The 17,200-nt window shown below is 45.4% G+C and overlaps 1 protein-coding gene across 5 annotated transcripts in view; it reads right to left on the bottom strand.

The window, feature by feature from the left end:
• Window positions 1-17,200, bottom strand: part of LOC129818382 (RIMS-binding protein 2-like) — an 80,653-nt gene that overhangs the window by 62,913 nt on the left and 540 nt on the right. For 2 of the 5 annotated variants that reach the window (XM_055874212.1, XM_055874216.1), the window contains exon 1: window positions 15,931-16,760. The exons of 1 other annotated variant lie outside the window; for it this stretch is intronic. The gene's annotated coding sequence lies outside the window, so the exon portion shown is untranslated. Of the gene's footprint in view, window positions 1-15,930; window positions 16,761-17,200 lie in introns of those variants that run through there. 2 more of the 5 variants (XM_055874215.1, XM_055874217.1) reach the window with 1 other exon arrangement.

Below are 17,200 nucleotides of genomic sequence, written 5' to 3'. Positions count from 1 at the left end.
TGATAAAATATGATTAGGACTTAACCAATGGATTGAAGGGCCAAACCGCTGGTTATCTGGAAACCTAACTGATCAAAAGCAGATATGGTGCAATATGCTGAGCTCTGGAGAATAGATGGCATTTTGTGTGTTCTAGATTTAGAGGGCCACAGTAGGACACAGTGACAAACTCCTCCATCTGGTCTAAGGAGACCCCACTGCCCAGGGGCACTGCAAAAGGTGCCATCCCTATTTGGGATAGGGGGCTGCATTTTCACATTCGGGTGAAAAGCGTGCCCAGAGTAAATTTCCTGCTACTCAGGCCCAGAAGATAATATATGCATAGTATTAGTTGATTTGGATAGAAAACACTCTGAAAACCTGAGAAAAATCCAACCAGGAAGTGGGAAATCTGAGGTTTGTAGTTTTTCAACTCATTGCCTTTCTAGTGTCTATGGGGTCATATTGCACTTCCCAAGGCTTCCACTAGATGTCAACAGTCTTTAGAACCTTGTGTGAGGCTTCTACTGTGAAGGGGGAGAGAATGAGAGCTGTTTCAACCAGATGTCTGGCAGAATGCCATGAGCTGGTCACGCCCGTGAGAGCGACCTGCGTTCCATTGCATTTCTAAAGACAAAGGAATTCTCCGGTTGAAACATTATTGCAGATTTATGTTAAAAACATCCTAAAGATTGATTCTATACATCGTTTGACATGTTTCTACGAACTGTAATATAACTTTTTGGACTTTTCGTCTGAACTTTCGCCTGGACTTCCCCGCACCTCGTCAGTTTGGATTTGTGAGCAAAACAAACATTTATTGTTGAACTGGGATTCCTGGGAGTGCATTCTGACGAAGATCATCAAAGGTAGGTGAATATTTATAATACTATTTCTGACTTCTGTTGACTCCACAACATGGCGGGTATCTGTATGGCTTGTTTTTGTGTCTGAGCGCCGTACTCAGATTATTGCATGGTGTTCTTTTTCCGTGAAACTTTTTTTAAATCTGACATAGCGGTTGCATTAAGGAGAAGGATATATTTAATGCTGTGCATAACACTTGTATCTATTATCAAAGTTTATGATGAGTATTTCTGTAAATTGATGTGGCTCTCTGAAAATCCATCGGATGTTTTCGAGGCACAACATTACTGAACATAACGCGCCAATGTAAACTGAGATGTTTGGATATAAATATGAACTTTATCGAACAAAACATAAATGTATTGTGTAACATGAAGTCCTATGAGTGCCATCTGATGAAGACCATCAAAGGTTAGTTATTAATTTTATCTCTATTTCTGCTTTTTGTGACTCCTCTCTTTGGCTGGAAAATGGCTGTATGTTTTTTGTGACTAGGCTCTGACCTAACATAATCATACACTGCTCAAAAAAATAAAGGGAACACTTAAACAACACAATGTAACTCCAAGTCAATCACACTTCTGTGAAATCAAACTGTCCACTTAGGAAGCAACACTGATTGACAATAAATTTCACATGCTGTTGTGCAAATGGAATAGACAAAAGGTGGAAATTATAGGCAATTAACAAGACACCCCCAAAAAAGGAACGGATCTGCAGGTGGTGACCACAGACCACTTCTCAGTTCCAATGCTTCCTGGCTAATGTTTTGGTCACTTTTGAATGCTGGCGGTGCTCTCACTCTAGTGGTAGCATGAGACGGAGTCTACAACCCACACAAGTGGCTCAAGTAGTGCAGTTCATCCAGGATGGCACACCAATGCGAGCTGTGGCAAAAAGGTTTGCTGTGTCTGTCAACGTAGTGTCCAGAGCATGGAGGCGCTACCAGGAGACAGGCCAGTACATCAGGAGACGTGGAGGAGGCCGTAGGAGGGCAACAACCCAGCAGCAGGACCGCTACCTCCGCCTTTGTGCAAGGAGGTGAGCTGCCAGAGCCCTGCAAAATGACCTCCAGCAGGCCACAAATGTGCATGTGTCAGCATATGGTCTCACAAGGTGTCTGAGGATCTCATCTCGGTACCTATTGGCAGTCAGGATACCTCTGGCGAGCACATGGAGGGCTGTGCGGCCCCACAAAGAAATGCCACCCCACACCATGACTGACCCATCGCCAAACCGGTCATGCTGGAGGATGTTGCAGGCAGCAGAACGTTCTCCACGGCGTCTCCAGACTCTGTCACATGTGCTCATGTGCCCAGTGTGAACCTGCTTTCATCTGTGAAGAGCACAGGGCGCCAGTGGCGAATTTGCCAATCTTGGTGTTCTCTGGCAAATGCCAAACGTCCTGCACGGTGTTGGGCTGTAAGCACAACCCCCACCTGTGGACGTCGGGCCCTCATACCACCCTCATGGAGTCTGTTTCTGACCGTTTGAGCAGACACATGCACATTTGTGGCCTGCTGGAGGTCATTTTGCAGGGCTCTGGCAGTGCTCCTCCTGCTCAAAGGCGGAGGTAGCAGTCCTGCTGCTGGGTTGTTGCCCTCCTACGGCCTCCTCCACGTCTCCTGATGTACTGGCATTTCTTTGTGGGGCCGCACAGCCCTCCATGTGCTCGCCAGAGGTAGCCTGACTGCCATTAGGTACCGAGATGAGATCCTCAGACCCCTTGTGAGACCATATGCTGACACATGCACATTTGTGGCCTGCTGGAGGTCATTTTGCAGGGCTCTGGCAGTGCACAAAGGCGGAGGTAGCGGTCCTGCTGCTGGGTTGTTGCCCTCCTACGGCCTCCTCCACGTCTCCTGATGTACTGGCCTGTCTCCTGGTAGCGCCTGCATGCTCTGGACACTACGCTGACAGACACAGCAAACCTTCTTGCCACAGCTCGCATTGATGTGCCATCCTGAATGAGCTGCACTACCTGAGCCACTTGTGTGGGTTGTAGACTCCGTCTCATGCTACCACTAGAGTGAGAGCACCGCCAGCATTCAAAAGTGACCAAAACATCAGCCAGGAAGCACAGGAACTGAGAAGTGGTCTGTGGTCACCACCTGCAGAATCACTCCTTTTTTGGGGGTGTCTTGTTAATTGCCTATAATTTCCACCTTTTGTCTATTCCATTTGCACAACAGCATGTGAAATTTATTGTCAATCAGTGTTGCTTCCTAAGTGGACAGTTTGATTTCACAGAAGTGTGATTGACTTGGAGTTACATTGTGTTGTTTAAGTGTTCCCTTTATTTTTTTGAGCAGTGTATGATGTGCTTTCGCTGTAAAGCCTTTTTGAAATCGCACACGATCGGTAGATTAACAAGAAGTTAAGCTTTAATTTGGTGTATTGCACTTGTGAATGTATGAAAGTTAAATATTTCTATAAAATATTTTTGAATTTCGCGCTCTGCCTTTTCAGCGGATGTTGTCGAGGGGTTCAGCCTCAAGAAGTTATTATACCAAGGAAGATATAAATGCAATCCATTATTATTTGAAGGAGATGAAGGGGTGAAAACAGGAAAATTACAGTACAGTTCAAAAGTTTGGGGTCACTTAGAAATGTCCTTGTTTTTGAAAGAAAAAGCAAATTTTTTGTCCGATAAAATAGCATCATTGATCAGAAATACAGTGTAGACATTGTTAATCTTGTATGGAATGAAATATCTACATAGGCCCATTATCAGCAACTATCACTCCTGTGTTCCAACCGCACGTTGTGTTAGCTAATCCAAGTTTAGCATTTTAAAAGATAAATTTGTTATGCTGATGAAGGAGGACCCAAAAGCGACGAAATAGAAACAGAGTCTTTATTCCAGTCTTAGACAAAAACGATACTCCTGATATATCTAAGGTAAAAACAAAACAGGAAAACTGAAATCCTCTCGTCAGTAGAGATGAACGACTGGAGACGCGACCACTAGACACCTGCTCACACGCAGCATCTGATGAAGGCAAAAACACGATAGGGCGGAACAAGGACACAGAACAGCAAACATCAAACAAGAATCCGACAAAGACAGAAGCAGAAAACAGAGGGAGAAATAGGGACTCAAATCAGAGGGCAAAATAGGGGACAGGTGTGAAAGAGTAAATGAGGTCGTTAGGAGAAAGAGAAACAGCTGGGAGCAGGAACGGAACGATAGAGAGAGAGAGCGGGGGAGGGAGAGAGGGAGGAGGAGAGAGAGGAATAGAAAGAGGGAAAGAACCTAATAAGACCAGCAGAGGGAAGCACAGGGACAAGACATGAAGATCAAAGACAAAACATGACAGTACCCCCCCACTCACCAAGCGCCTCCTGGCGCACTCGAGGAGGAACCCTGGCGGCGACGAAGGAAATCATCAATCAACGAACGGTCCAGCACGTCCCGAGATGGAACCCAACTCCTCTCCTCAGGACCGAAACCCTCCCCATCCACTAAGTACTGTTGACCACGTCCCTGAGAACGCATGTCCATGATCCTCCGTTCCTTGTAAATAGGTGCGCCCTCGACAAGGACGGGAGGGGGGGAGGGAAGACGAACGGGGGCGCGAAGAAAAGGCTTGACACAAGAGATATGGAAGACAGGGTGGACGCGACGAAGATGTCGCGGAAGAAGCAGTCGCACAGCGACTGGATTAACGACCTGAGAGACACGAAACGGACCAATGAACCGCGGAGTCAACTTGCGAGAAGCTGTCGTAAGGGAAAGGTTACGAGTGGAAAGCCACACTCTCTGACCGCGACAATACCTAGGACTCTTAATCCTACGTTTATTGGCGGCTCTCACAGTCCTCCCCGCAGACGAAGGCAGACCGGTACTAAAGTCTAAGGCGATCTGAGACCATGGTCGAGAAGGAATGGGAAGTGGTCTAAGACGACCGGCATGAGGAGAGTTACCTGACTTAGTCTGCGCGCAGTCCGGACAAGCAGCCACGAAACGGCGCGTGTCCCGCTCCTGAGTAGGCCACCAAAACCGCTGGCGAATAGAAGCAAGCGTACCCCGAACGCCGGGGTGACCAGCTAACTTGGCAGAATGAGCCCACTGAAGAACAGCCAGACGAATAGAGACAGGAACGAACAGAAGGTTACTAGGACAAGCGCGCGGCGACGCAGTGTGAGTGAGTGCTTGCTTTACCTGTCTCTCAATTCCCCAGACAGTCAACCCGACAACACGCCCTTCAGGGAGAATCCCCTCGGGTTCCGATGGCGACAATCGATGAGAAAAGTAAGCGCAGGGATGGACCTTATCGTCAGACTGGAAGCGCTGGGACAGAATGGCTCCCACGCCCACCTCTGAAGCGTCAACCTCGACAATGAATTGTTTAGTGACGTCAGGAGTAACAAGGATAGGGGCGGATGTAACACGCTTCTTGAGGAGATCAAAAGCTCCCTGGGCGGAACCAGACCACTTAAAGCAAGACTTGACAGAAGTCAGAGCTGTGAGAGGAGCAGCCACTTGACCGAAATTACGAATGAAACGCCGATAGAAATTAGCGAAACCGAGAAAGCGCTGTAACTCGACACGTGACTTAGGAACAGGCCAATCGCTGACATCCTGGACCTTAGCGGGATCCATCTGAATGCCTTCAGCAGACAGATAATCATCGAGAGCCTTACGTTCGGAAGCCGACAGAGAGAATAATCTACCCCGAGGAGAAGTGGTCCCCGGATGGAGATCAATACAACAATCATACGACCGGTGAGGAGGAAGAGAGTTGGCTCTGGACCGACTGAAGACCGTGCGCAGATCATGATGTTCCTCCGGCACTCCTGTCACATCACCAGGCTCCTCCTGAGTAGAGGGGACAGAAGAAACAGGAGGAATAGCAGACATTAAACACTTCACATGACAAGAAACGTTCCAGGATAGGATAGAATTACTAGACCAATTAATAGAAGGATTATGACATACTAGCCAGGGATGACCCAAAACAACAGGTGTAACAGGTGAACAAAAAATCAAAAAAGAAATGGTCTCACTGTGGTTACCAGATACTGTGAGGGTTAAAGGTAGTGTCTCATATCTGATACTGGGGAGAGAACTACCATCTAAGGCGAACATGGGTGTGATCCTCCCTAACTCTCTGAGAGGAATGTCATGTTTCCGAGCCCATGCTTCGTCCATAAAACAACCCTCAGCCCCAGAGTCTATCAAGGCACTGCAGGAAGCAGCCGACCCGGTCCAGCGTAGATGGACCGACAAGGTAGTACAGGAACTTGATGGAGAGACCTGAGTAGTAGCGCTCACCAGTAGCCCTCCGCTTACTGATGATCTCTGACCTTTAACTGGACATGACATGACAAAATGTCCAGCAGAACCGCAATAGAAGCAAAGGCGGTTGGTGATTCTCCGTTCCCTCTCCTTAGTCGAGATGTGAACACCTCCCAGCTGCATGGGCTCAGTCTCTGAGCCGATGGAAGGAGATGGTCGAGATGCGGAGAAGGGAAGCCCCGCTGACGCGAGCTCTCTTCCCCGAGCTCGGTGACGAAGATCTACCCGTCGTTCTATGCGGATGGCGAGTGCAATCAACGAGTCCACGCTGGAAGGAACCTCCCGGGAGAGAATCTCATCCTTAACCTCAGCGTGGAGTCCCTCCAGAAAACGAGCGAGCAACGCCGGCTCGTTCCAGTCACTGGATGCAGCAAGAGTACGAAACTCTATAGAGTAATCCGTTATGGATCGATCACCTTGACATAGGGAAGCCAGACCCCTGGAAGCCTCCTTCCCAAAAACTGAACGATCAAAGACCCGTATCATCTCCTCCTTAAAGTTCTGATAAACGTCAGAACACTCAGCCCTTGCCTCCCAGATAGCTGTGCCCCACTCCCGAGCCCGCCCAGTAAGGAGTGATATGACGTAAGCGATCCGAGCTCTCTCTCCAGAGTATGTGTTGGGCTGGAGAGAGAACACAATATCACACTGGGTGAGAAAGGAGCGACACTCAGTGGGCTGTCCAGAGTAACATGGTGGATTATTAACCCTGGGTTCCGGAGACTCGGAAGACCAGGAAGTAGCTTGTGGTACGAGACGAAGACTCTGAAACTGTCCTGAGAGATCGGAAACCTGAGCGGCCAGGGTCTCAACGGCCTGACGAGCAGCAGACAATTCCTGCTCGTGTCTGCCGAGCATTGCTCCCTGGAACTTGACGGTAGTGTAGAGAGAATCCGTAGTCGCTGGGTCCATTCTTGGTCGGATTCTTCTGTTATGCTGATGAAGGAGGACCCAAAAGCGACGAAATAGAAACAGAGTCTTTATTCCAGTCTTAGACAAAAACGATACTCCTGATATATCTAAGGTAAAAACAAAACAGGAAAACTGAAATCCTCTCGTCAGTAGAGATGAACGACTGGAGACGCGACCACTAGACACCTGCTCACACGCAGCATCTGATGAAGGCAAAAACACGATAGGGCGGAACAAGGACACAGAACAGCAAACATCAAACAAGAATCCGACAAAGACAGAAGCAGAAAACAGAGGGAGAAATAGGGACTCAAATCAGAGGGCAAAATAGGGGACAGGTGTGAAAGAGTAAATGAGGTCGTTAGGAGAAAGAGAAACAGCTGGGAGCAGGAACGGAACGATAGAGAGAGAGAGCGGGGGAGGGAGAGAGGGAGGAGGAGAGAGAGGAATAGAAAGAGGGAAAGAACCTAATAAGACCAGCAGAGGGAAGCACAGGGACAAGACATGAAGATCAAAGACAAAACATGACAAAATTGATCGTTAGAAAACCCTTTTGCAATTATGTTAGCAAAGCTGAAAACTGTTGTTCTGATTAAATAAGCAATAAATTGGTCTTTTTTTGACTAGTTGGGTATCTGGAGCATCAGCATGTGGGTTCGATTGCACACTCAAAATGGCCAGAAACAAATAACTTTCTTCTGAAACTCGTCAGTCTATTCTTGTTCTGAGAAATTAAGGCTATTCCATGCGAGAAATTGCCAAGAAACTGAAGATCTGGTACAACGCTGTATACTACTCCCTTCACAGAACAGCTCAAAATGGCTCTAACCAGAATAGAAAGAGGAGTGGGAGGCCCTGGTGCACAATTGAGCAAGAGAACAAGTACATTGGAGTGTCTATTTTGAGAAACAGACGCCTCACAAGTCCTCAACTGGCAGCTTCATTAAATAGTACCCGCAAAACACCAGTCTCAACGTCAATAGTGAAAAGGCAACTCCGGGATGCTGGCCTTCTAGGCAGAGTTCCTCTGTTCAGTGTCTGTGTTCCTTTGCCCATCTTAATCTTTTCTTTTTATTGGCCAGTCTGAGATATGGCTTTTTCTTAGCAACTCTGCCTAGAAGTCCAGCATCCCGGAGTCGCCTCTTCAATGTTGACGTTGAGACTGGTGTTTGCGTGTACTATTTAATAAAGCTGCCAGTTGAGGACTTGTGAGGCATCTCTTTTTCAAACTAGACACTCTAATGTACTATGAAATGTCTAAGTGACCCCAAACTTTTGAACAGTATTGTATATGTTTTCAATACCCCAAATTCAAGTTTTCTTTAGCATCTACCAGGGCTACAGAGCAAACGACTTTCCTGAGACGACAGTACAGGAGGACATAAGAAACACAATGTCATAACTGCCAGTCTCACATAATGACATGTGTGTCCAGGCATAGCCTCCTCCCCAGGGCCTGTCATACAGTAAAGAGGGGATGGGGCTGTGACTGTGGCTGCAACTGCATGGAGCTAGGGATCCAGGGCAGAGTTAGGCCAGTCTGAAGTGACAGCTGACTCAAGGGAACACTGATGCTGCCTCTGTCCCTGCCTGCTGAAATTAGCCACCCTCCAGTGGACACGTCTCCTCATGACTCCCTCTAAACACTCCATCCCCTCAGGGAGGTGTGTGTATGTGTGTGTGTGGGTGTGTGTGTGTGTAACGGCATTCATCGGAAGAAGGTGAGGACCAAGGTGCAGCGTGATACGTGTTCATATTATTTATTCGAAACTGAACACTAAATACAAAATAACAAAAGGAATAACCGAAACAGTTCTGACAGGTGATACAAACACTAAACAGAAAATAACCACCCACGACTAAAGGTGGGAAAACAGGCTACCTAAGTATGGTTCTCAATCAGAGACAACGATAGACAGCTGCCTCTGATTGGTAACCATACCAGGCCAAAACATAGAAATACAAAACCTAGACATACAAACATAGAATGCCCACCCACATGACACCCTGAGCAAACAAAAATAGAAACATACAAAGCAATCTACAGTTAGGGCGTGACAGTGTGTGTGTGTGTGTGGTGTACGTGTGTGTTAATGGGAGTTGATGAGAAAACACAGATACACTTCTCAGACCTGCTTACACTACACACAGCTCACTCCAATATCTAGAGATATAAAAAGCAACATATCCACCTAGACAAAAGCAACTTGTAGTGCATTGCTTTAAAAGGATGCCTGAACTCAATGTACTGTCTCCCTCTCCCTCTTCCTGTTCTGTCTAGCTCCCACTCTTCTGTGATACAGCTTTCTCTCTGAAATGTTTCATTATCAAAGTGTATAATGAGGAAATGTTTCTGAAAGACAAGCTTGTCAGAACATCAATTTACAGTCTCTCTAAAAGCTTTTCGGACAAAATGGCTTTGGCCCTTGAGTGACCTCTGATTGGAGGGTCTTCAAACTACATGAACCACGCCACAATAACACCAAAATCCAAGAACACAAGTGTTTGTTTTATCTAGGCTATTATTATTATTTTATTCCTGAACTATGAATGTGTTTGGGGTATTAAACTAAACCTTCCAGGGGAGGATTTCCTAATCCTGTCATACACACACACACCGCTGTGCAAATCACTTACACTTACCATTGGAAGACTGTCTGTCAACCATCCAGCTGGCACACCCACACAGCAGCCCCCCTGACAGACAGACCAACAGCCAGACAATCAGCCACAAGCAGCCATGCCACCAACCAGGCAGGAAGCGAGCCAGACAAACCGGCCAGCCTGTGGATCTGTCAACCAGACATACATATATCCAACCAGACAACCAACCAGCTCATATAGCAGGGAAAGAGACAGATGGACAGATAGATGCTGTAGGTGAGACATCTCATTCAACATTGCTTCTTCGGGATCGGTGTCCCTTCCATGGGACGGATGCGTTGCGCTAACGTAGACTAACGCGATTAGCATGAGGTTGTAAGTAACAAGAACATTTCCCAGGACATAGACATATCTGATATTGGCAGAAAGCTTAAATTCTTGTTAATCTAACTGCATTGTCCAATGTACAGTAGCTTTTACAGTTTAAGAATGCCATGCTATTGATTGAGGAGAGGGTACAATTTTGAACATGAAAAGTTATTATTAAACATATTAGGCACATTTGGGCAGTTTTGATACAACATTTGGAACAGAAATGCAACGGTTCATTGGATCAGTCTAAAACTTTTCAAATACACTGATGCCATCTAGTGGCCAAAATCGAAATTGCACCTGGAATAATATATTATGGCCTTTCCCTTGCATTTCAAAGATGATGGTACAAAAAAAATCAAAAAGAACGGTTGATTTTTTTCTTTGTATTATCTTTTACCAGATCTATTGTGTTATATTCTGCTACAATCCTTTCACATCTCCAAAAACTTCAAAGTGTTTCCTTATATAGTAATTGATAAAAAAAACTGTATCTATCGAAGAAATGTTTAAAAAAGGTATAATTTTTGTGAATGATATCATAAATAGGACTGGTGGAGTAATGTCACACATGCAGCTAACACAGACATATGGAAATGTCTGCTCTACCCAAAATTACAACCAATTAATTGCAGCATTACCACAAAAATGGAAGAGGCAGGTGGAAGGGGATAAAAGTAAGGAACTTGTATGTCGGCCTTATATTAAAGAACATAAATGGTTAAAGAAAAGTGTGATAAATAAAAACATATACCAATTTCATTTAAGGACCAAAAAACTTACAGCTGTGCCATATTAATTGCAAAATAGTTGGGAAGAGATTTTCGATGTACCCATTCCATGGCACATGGTTTATGAATTGATACGCAAAACAACGCCGGATTCAAAACTTCGAATTTTTCAATTTAAATTATTGTACAAAATTCTTGCAAATAATAGAATGTTATATATATGGGGGATACAATCTTCCCAGCTCTGTAGATTCTGCTGTGAGGAGGCAGAGTCATTAGACCATTTATTTTGGTATTGTCCGCATGTAGCTCGTTTTTGGTCACAGGTCCAGGAATGGTTGAGGAATTCCAACATTTGCGTAGAACTAACGCTACAGATAGCAATACTGGGGGATTTGAAAAGCCATAGTCAATCAATCAATAATATAATAATTATTTTAGCAAAAATGTTTATTTTTAATTTACAATCCATGGAAGCTATGAGAATAGGAAGATTCAAATATTTTGTGAAGCATCACAGCACAGTTGAAAAATATATGGCAAATAAAAATCCGAAATGGATGATGTTGGAAGATAGATGGGAAAGGTTGAGTGGAGCTGAAGGGTGGGACTAATAACAAGATAAACAATGTAGGGCATATGGGATCTGTGAAATGTGTATAGGTGCGGAGCTATTGTGAAATAGCACAGTTACAAGTGGAAATCAAACTGGATGGACAACAGAAATAGAGGAAGGACTAAGAACAAACAAGAGAGAACTATTATAAAGTAGACTGTGTCTGTAAAATGTGTATAAGATGTATAAATTGAAGGTAAAAACAGAAATGTTTATCAGTTTACTCCAATTGGGGGATCGGTGGTAGGGTTTGCGGTTGGGGGATCGGTGGTAGGGTTTGCGGGGAATAATAATAAAGGTATACTCTTTAAAAAAAGTATGTATGTCTATGTAGGTATGTGTATGTATATATGTGTATATGTATGCATACCTGAATGGATATATATATATATATTTACCCAAAAGAATATGGGGGATTGGAAATGATGCAGACAATTACATTGGAAGCAACATTCTTTCCACAATATTAAGCTGATCCACCCCCCCGAAAAAAAAGAAAAAAAAGAACGGTTGATTTTTTCTTTGTATTATCTTTTACCAGATCTATTGTGTTATATTCTGCTACAATCCTTTCACATCTCCAAAAACTTAAAAGTGTTTCCTTTCAAATGGTACCAAGAATATGCATATCCTTGCTTCAGGGCCTGAGCTACAGGCAGTTAGATTTGAGTATGTCATTTTGGGCAAAAATTGAAAAAAAGGGGCGGATCCTTAAGAGGATTTATTTAAGACCAGAGAATCAGACATCCAACCAGCCAACAAAGCATCACATCTATCTACAAAAAGACAAACAGGGTGCCTCCTGAGTGGCGCAGCGGTCTAAGGCACTGCATCACAATGCTAAAGGCGTCACAACAGACCTGGGCACCTGCAGGCTGACCTCAGTCGTCAGACACATTGGTGTGGCTGGCTTCTGGGTTAAGCGGGCGGGTGTTAAGAAGCGCGGTTAGGTGGGTCATGTTTTGGAGGACGCATGACTCCACCTTCGCCTCCCGAGCCTATTGGAGCGTTGCAGCGATGAGACAAGATCGAAATTGGGGAGAAAAAAGAGGTAAAACACAAATATATAAAAAAATTATGACTATCAGGACAACATTCTACCTAGAGGAATCAAACCAGCCAGCCAATTGTACACCCAATCAGAAAACCAGCCAGTCAGGCTGTAAGAAACCGGCTTCAAGAACTGTTACAGAATCCCCCTGCCAAGGGCGCTGTGGGACTAATTTCCATCGTGTGTGGTGTTTACATTTGGCTGGCGCAGCTTTATCTTACTCTCCCACTCACATGACAGATATCGATCACCTCCAGCTCGTGGTTTCAGCAAATCAAACAGTCCCGATGCACTCCACACTCTGCCAATACATTGATGCATCCTGTGATAGGTCAGATGCTCCTAGCTAACCCAGCACTGGCCAGTCGGGTCCATTGCATACTATTTCAAGAGTAAAGTATTAGCTGGGCCTGAACTGTGTTTTCTCCAGTGTCAGAGCGTGGATGGACATACTGTATGTGCATGGGATGTGAAAACAAAGTAAGTTGTTGTCGCTGTTGTTATGTCGCTGTTCTTATGTGCTAGAGTAATAGCATTCTATGTACATTTTCATTCTTGTTATTATTATGTTACTACTAATATTGTGTGTGATGATTAGTCACTCTTTACTACTTCCTATTTCCTAAATATTTAAATACAGTCATGTGTGTTTAATATACAGATAGTAGGCTATTGCAAAGAATAATATACAGATAGTAGGCTATTGCAAAGAATAATATACAGATAGTAGGCTATTGCAAAGAAACACACAACAGCAAAAATATACAGTCCTTGCTGTTATACTTACTGTGCTATTGACATGCTATTCATTCATGTAGTGTTACTATGTAATATGTGGTTATTAGGTCATTATTAGATACAGTACTTGTTGTTTTATACCAAAAGCTTATTTCTCTCAGATTTTATTTACGAATTTGATTACATACCTGTTAGTGAGCATATCTCCTTTGCCAAGATAATCCATCCACCTGACAGGTGTGGCATATCAACAAGCTAATTAAACAGCATGATCAGTACGTGCAGTATTGTGCAGTATACACAACACAATACCACAGATGTCTCAAGTTTTGAGTGAGCATGCAATTGGCATGCTGACTGCAGGAATGTCCACCAGAGATGTTGCCAGATAATTGAATGTTCATTTCTTTACCATAAGCCGCCTCTAACATTGTTTTCGAGAAATATGTCCAACAGTCATCAAAACAGCAGAGCACGTGTAACCACACCAGCCCAGGACCGCCACATCCTGCTTCTTCACCTGCGGGATCATCTGTGGGAGGGGGGCACACTATTTCCTATATAGTGCACTACTTTTGACCCGAACCCAAGTAGTGCTCTATATAGGTAATATGGTGCCATTTGGGACACAGTCCGTGATGGTTGTGATAAAGTGAAACCTAGTGAAAGCCTTCCTCATTGCAGATGGACAAGAATAGAGTGAGAGTAGGGAAAAGCCTGAGGTCTGTTAGCTGCAACATCCAATGTGCCAAATGTCAACCTCAATAACACCACCTTTACCACCCACTGTGGCCTTGAGACACTACTATACCAACACAGCCTGTGGGGTGCTCTCTCTCTCTCCATTTAACTCATCATGTCACCCTTTCTCTTTTTTCATATGTATTTTGAGCTTACGAAACCTGGTATTTCCAGGCGGTCTCCTGTCCCAGTACTAACCAGGTCCGACCCTGAACAGGTGTGTTCAGGGTGGTATGGCCACAAGCCTATTTTTTACCCCGTTTTCTCCCTGAATTTGGTTCCTTGGCTCATCTCTGTAATTCCTCAATAGGCTCGGGAGAGGCGAAGGTCGAGTCATGCATTCTCTGAAACATGACCCACCTGGCCACATACTTCTTATCACACTGCTCTCTAAACTGGATGTCAGTCGCACCAACGTGTCGGAGGAAACACCGTTCAATTGACTACCGGAGTTAGCTTACAGGTTTCTGGCCCCGTCAAAAGGAGTCGCTAGAGCACGATGAGCCAAGGAAAGCCCCACCTGTTACGAATCCCGCCGAGGATGGTGCCTCTTCCCGTTCGGACGGCGCTCGGCGGTCGTCATCTCTGGTCTACTAGCTGCCACCGATCCCCTTTTCTGTTTTCATTTATGTTTGTCTAATTGGTATCACCTGTTTTGTGTTTAGGGTAGGGGTTATTTAAACCCAGTTGGCCCGCTGACTTTTGTGCGGGCTTGTTATTCTGTTTGTTATGGTGGTGTGTTTTGTGTAGTGGATTCGGTCCTGATTTATGTTGGACAGTATTTTGACGCGCCCGTTGTTGTGTGGCGTAGCCGCTTCTGAGATTATTTCTGGGTGAAATAATACATTTCCACTTACACATTATTACCCTGCTCTCTGCACCTGACTCCTTCATTTTCACCATCGGAACTGTGACACCACCGGCCAAACGCCCCCCTACCACGGACGGCGCTGGGCCAAATGTGCACCATCCTATGGGCCTCCTGGTCAAGGCCAGTTGTCACCCTGTCATCCTACACGTGTCATTGTAAAAGGCAGCTTGATTTTGAAGGTAATACCAGCTCATCACATAAAACCATCCACACACAGAGAATCCCTATTAGTCATCCACTATAAGAATATTTAGCCTGGTCCTGGTCATATCTGCTCAGGTATATTCAACCCTGCAATTACCTACCCAGCCTACCTCCCTAGTCATGAGGTAGCCTCACCCAGCCTATCCTCTCCCCTCCCTCCACAGCCGTGCCAGGCCCTGCTGGCACTAGCCAGTCGGGGCCAAGTGGTATATGGCCCTGCCAAATCCCACACAGCACTGCCTTGCCATGCCTAGCCCCATTTAGCCCTATATAGACGCACAAAAGCCTGCATGGTGATCTATAGACTGTAGACCCATGTAGCCAAGCTCTCCACAGGCCTTCCCAGCTCCATCTAGCCATGGTCCTGCCTAATGTAGCTACTCAGTCTGGCCCAGCCTAGCCCAGAGTGTTTCAGAGCTGCAGTCCCAGCCATAGCAGTTTCTCTCAAAGCAGCAGAGCAGAGTAGAGCTGAGGAGGAGCACACAGCAGACAGACACTTCTCTCACTCTGCAACACAGCAGCATCGCCCACACAACCAAGTCCATGGGCACAAATCACAAATATGCATGTAAGTGTGCAAGCAAACACACACACACACACCCACACACACACACACCACACCTGGTTAGTCATGATATATTCCTCTTTAGTGGATTGAAGAGGAGTGTCATGGCTAACATCTACTGTAGTTTCTGTGTGTGTGTGTGTGTTTAGTGTAAACCAAGTCAATACCATACAAGTTTGTTTACTGAGATGTTCTTTTCACCATTGTTCCAATATTGATCTATCCGAGTCTGTGGTGAAAGCGTTACACATGCATGTATGCGCACATGCTTTTGCAGAAATGTGTATGCTACATTTTGCAGAAGGTTATGGCAATAACAATTCCCACTGAGACAGTGGCACAACACTAGTGGTGCATAGGGTAAAAAAGCTCCCTACCTCAAAGGCAGTTCCCCCTTTGTCTCAAAACGACTGTATCCTCCCTCTCGTTACCGGCCGGCAGGGGTGACGCGGCAGTGGCGTGTGCCTACGTGTGTGTGCGCAGTGAGCGTTTCAAAGGCTTAATGGTTGGTCCAGTCTACAGCCCCGAGAGTCAGACGCACTAAGGCTCTCTCTTACACACACACACCATCTCTCAGTTACTCGCTTGTGTTCCCGCTCTCTCTCGCGCTCTCTCCTCCTTAGTAGCGCTCGCAGGTTCTCTATCACGACAAACTCCCTCCCTCCCCTACTTCTCAGCCTTTCTCGATCTCTCCCTTCCCTGTCACTCACAGATGCACGCGCATGCTCCGTGCAGTCCACATCCCTCCTCTTCATCCCACTCACAAACATTCACACACAAACCCATTGAAGGTTGTCAGCATTCATATCATTTGCCTGTGTAAATCTCAGCTCATTGATGTGTAAATGATTGCATCATGGATGAACGTTTCCTCTTCACGCATCTCCTCCCTGCAGTCGTCCCTGAGCAGCCCTCACACCCATGTCTCGCTCTCTCCATCTCTCTCACTCTCCTCTCTCTTTTTTAGAATAGAGAAAGGCATGATCTGAGTATACTGGGTCGATGTATTACTGCCCTGGATCACTTAACTCTCCTCCTTTTTCCATTCTCTTAGCCATGATTCATCATTCCTGTCTTCCCCCCATTCAAACACTGACATGTGTCCCTCTCTCTTTTCTTTCTATTCCTTCATGCATTTATTTTGAACTGCTATGTCACCTGTCCTCATCCTAGGTTTGGTATAGTGAGATGTGTGCTTCCTGGCTCTGCTTGGGCTCCTAAAATACCCTTACCTTAAAGTACTGGAGGACATGGGCCAATGGAAAAACCAAAACTAACCAGGACAGACCAATCAAAACTCACCTTCACCTTGACTGACCAATAAGCAACAGTGCCCTCTCAGCCCTCCCCAATCCCAGATCATACTTCTAAAAGCAGAGTGGTGTTTTTAGGGAGATTACAATATCACAGCAGCAGGTATTGGTTAGTCATAAGCAGCTCTCTATTTTACAGGGCTGGAGAGAGGGAGAGAAGAAGAAAAAAAATCCTCCACTCTGTTGCCTAGCAACGCCAGCTGCTCTGAGAGTACACACTCCCTCCCTCTCTCTCCGTCCTTAGATACGGTTCTTTATAAGCCAGTTGGTTTTCAGGCACAATGCAAAACCCTGTAAGGCTCTAGTTGGGATTGGACAGGCAAATGAGTCTGAG

Source organism: Salvelinus fontinalis, chromosome 21 (assembly GCF_029448725.1).
Source record: "Salvelinus fontinalis isolate EN_2023a chromosome 21, ASM2944872v1, whole genome shotgun sequence".
NCBI lineage: Eukaryota > Metazoa > Chordata > Actinopteri > Salmoniformes > Salmonidae > Salvelinus > Salvelinus fontinalis.
Note: the sequence above shows the minus strand (reverse complement) of the source record. Positions and strands in the feature narration are given on the sequence as shown.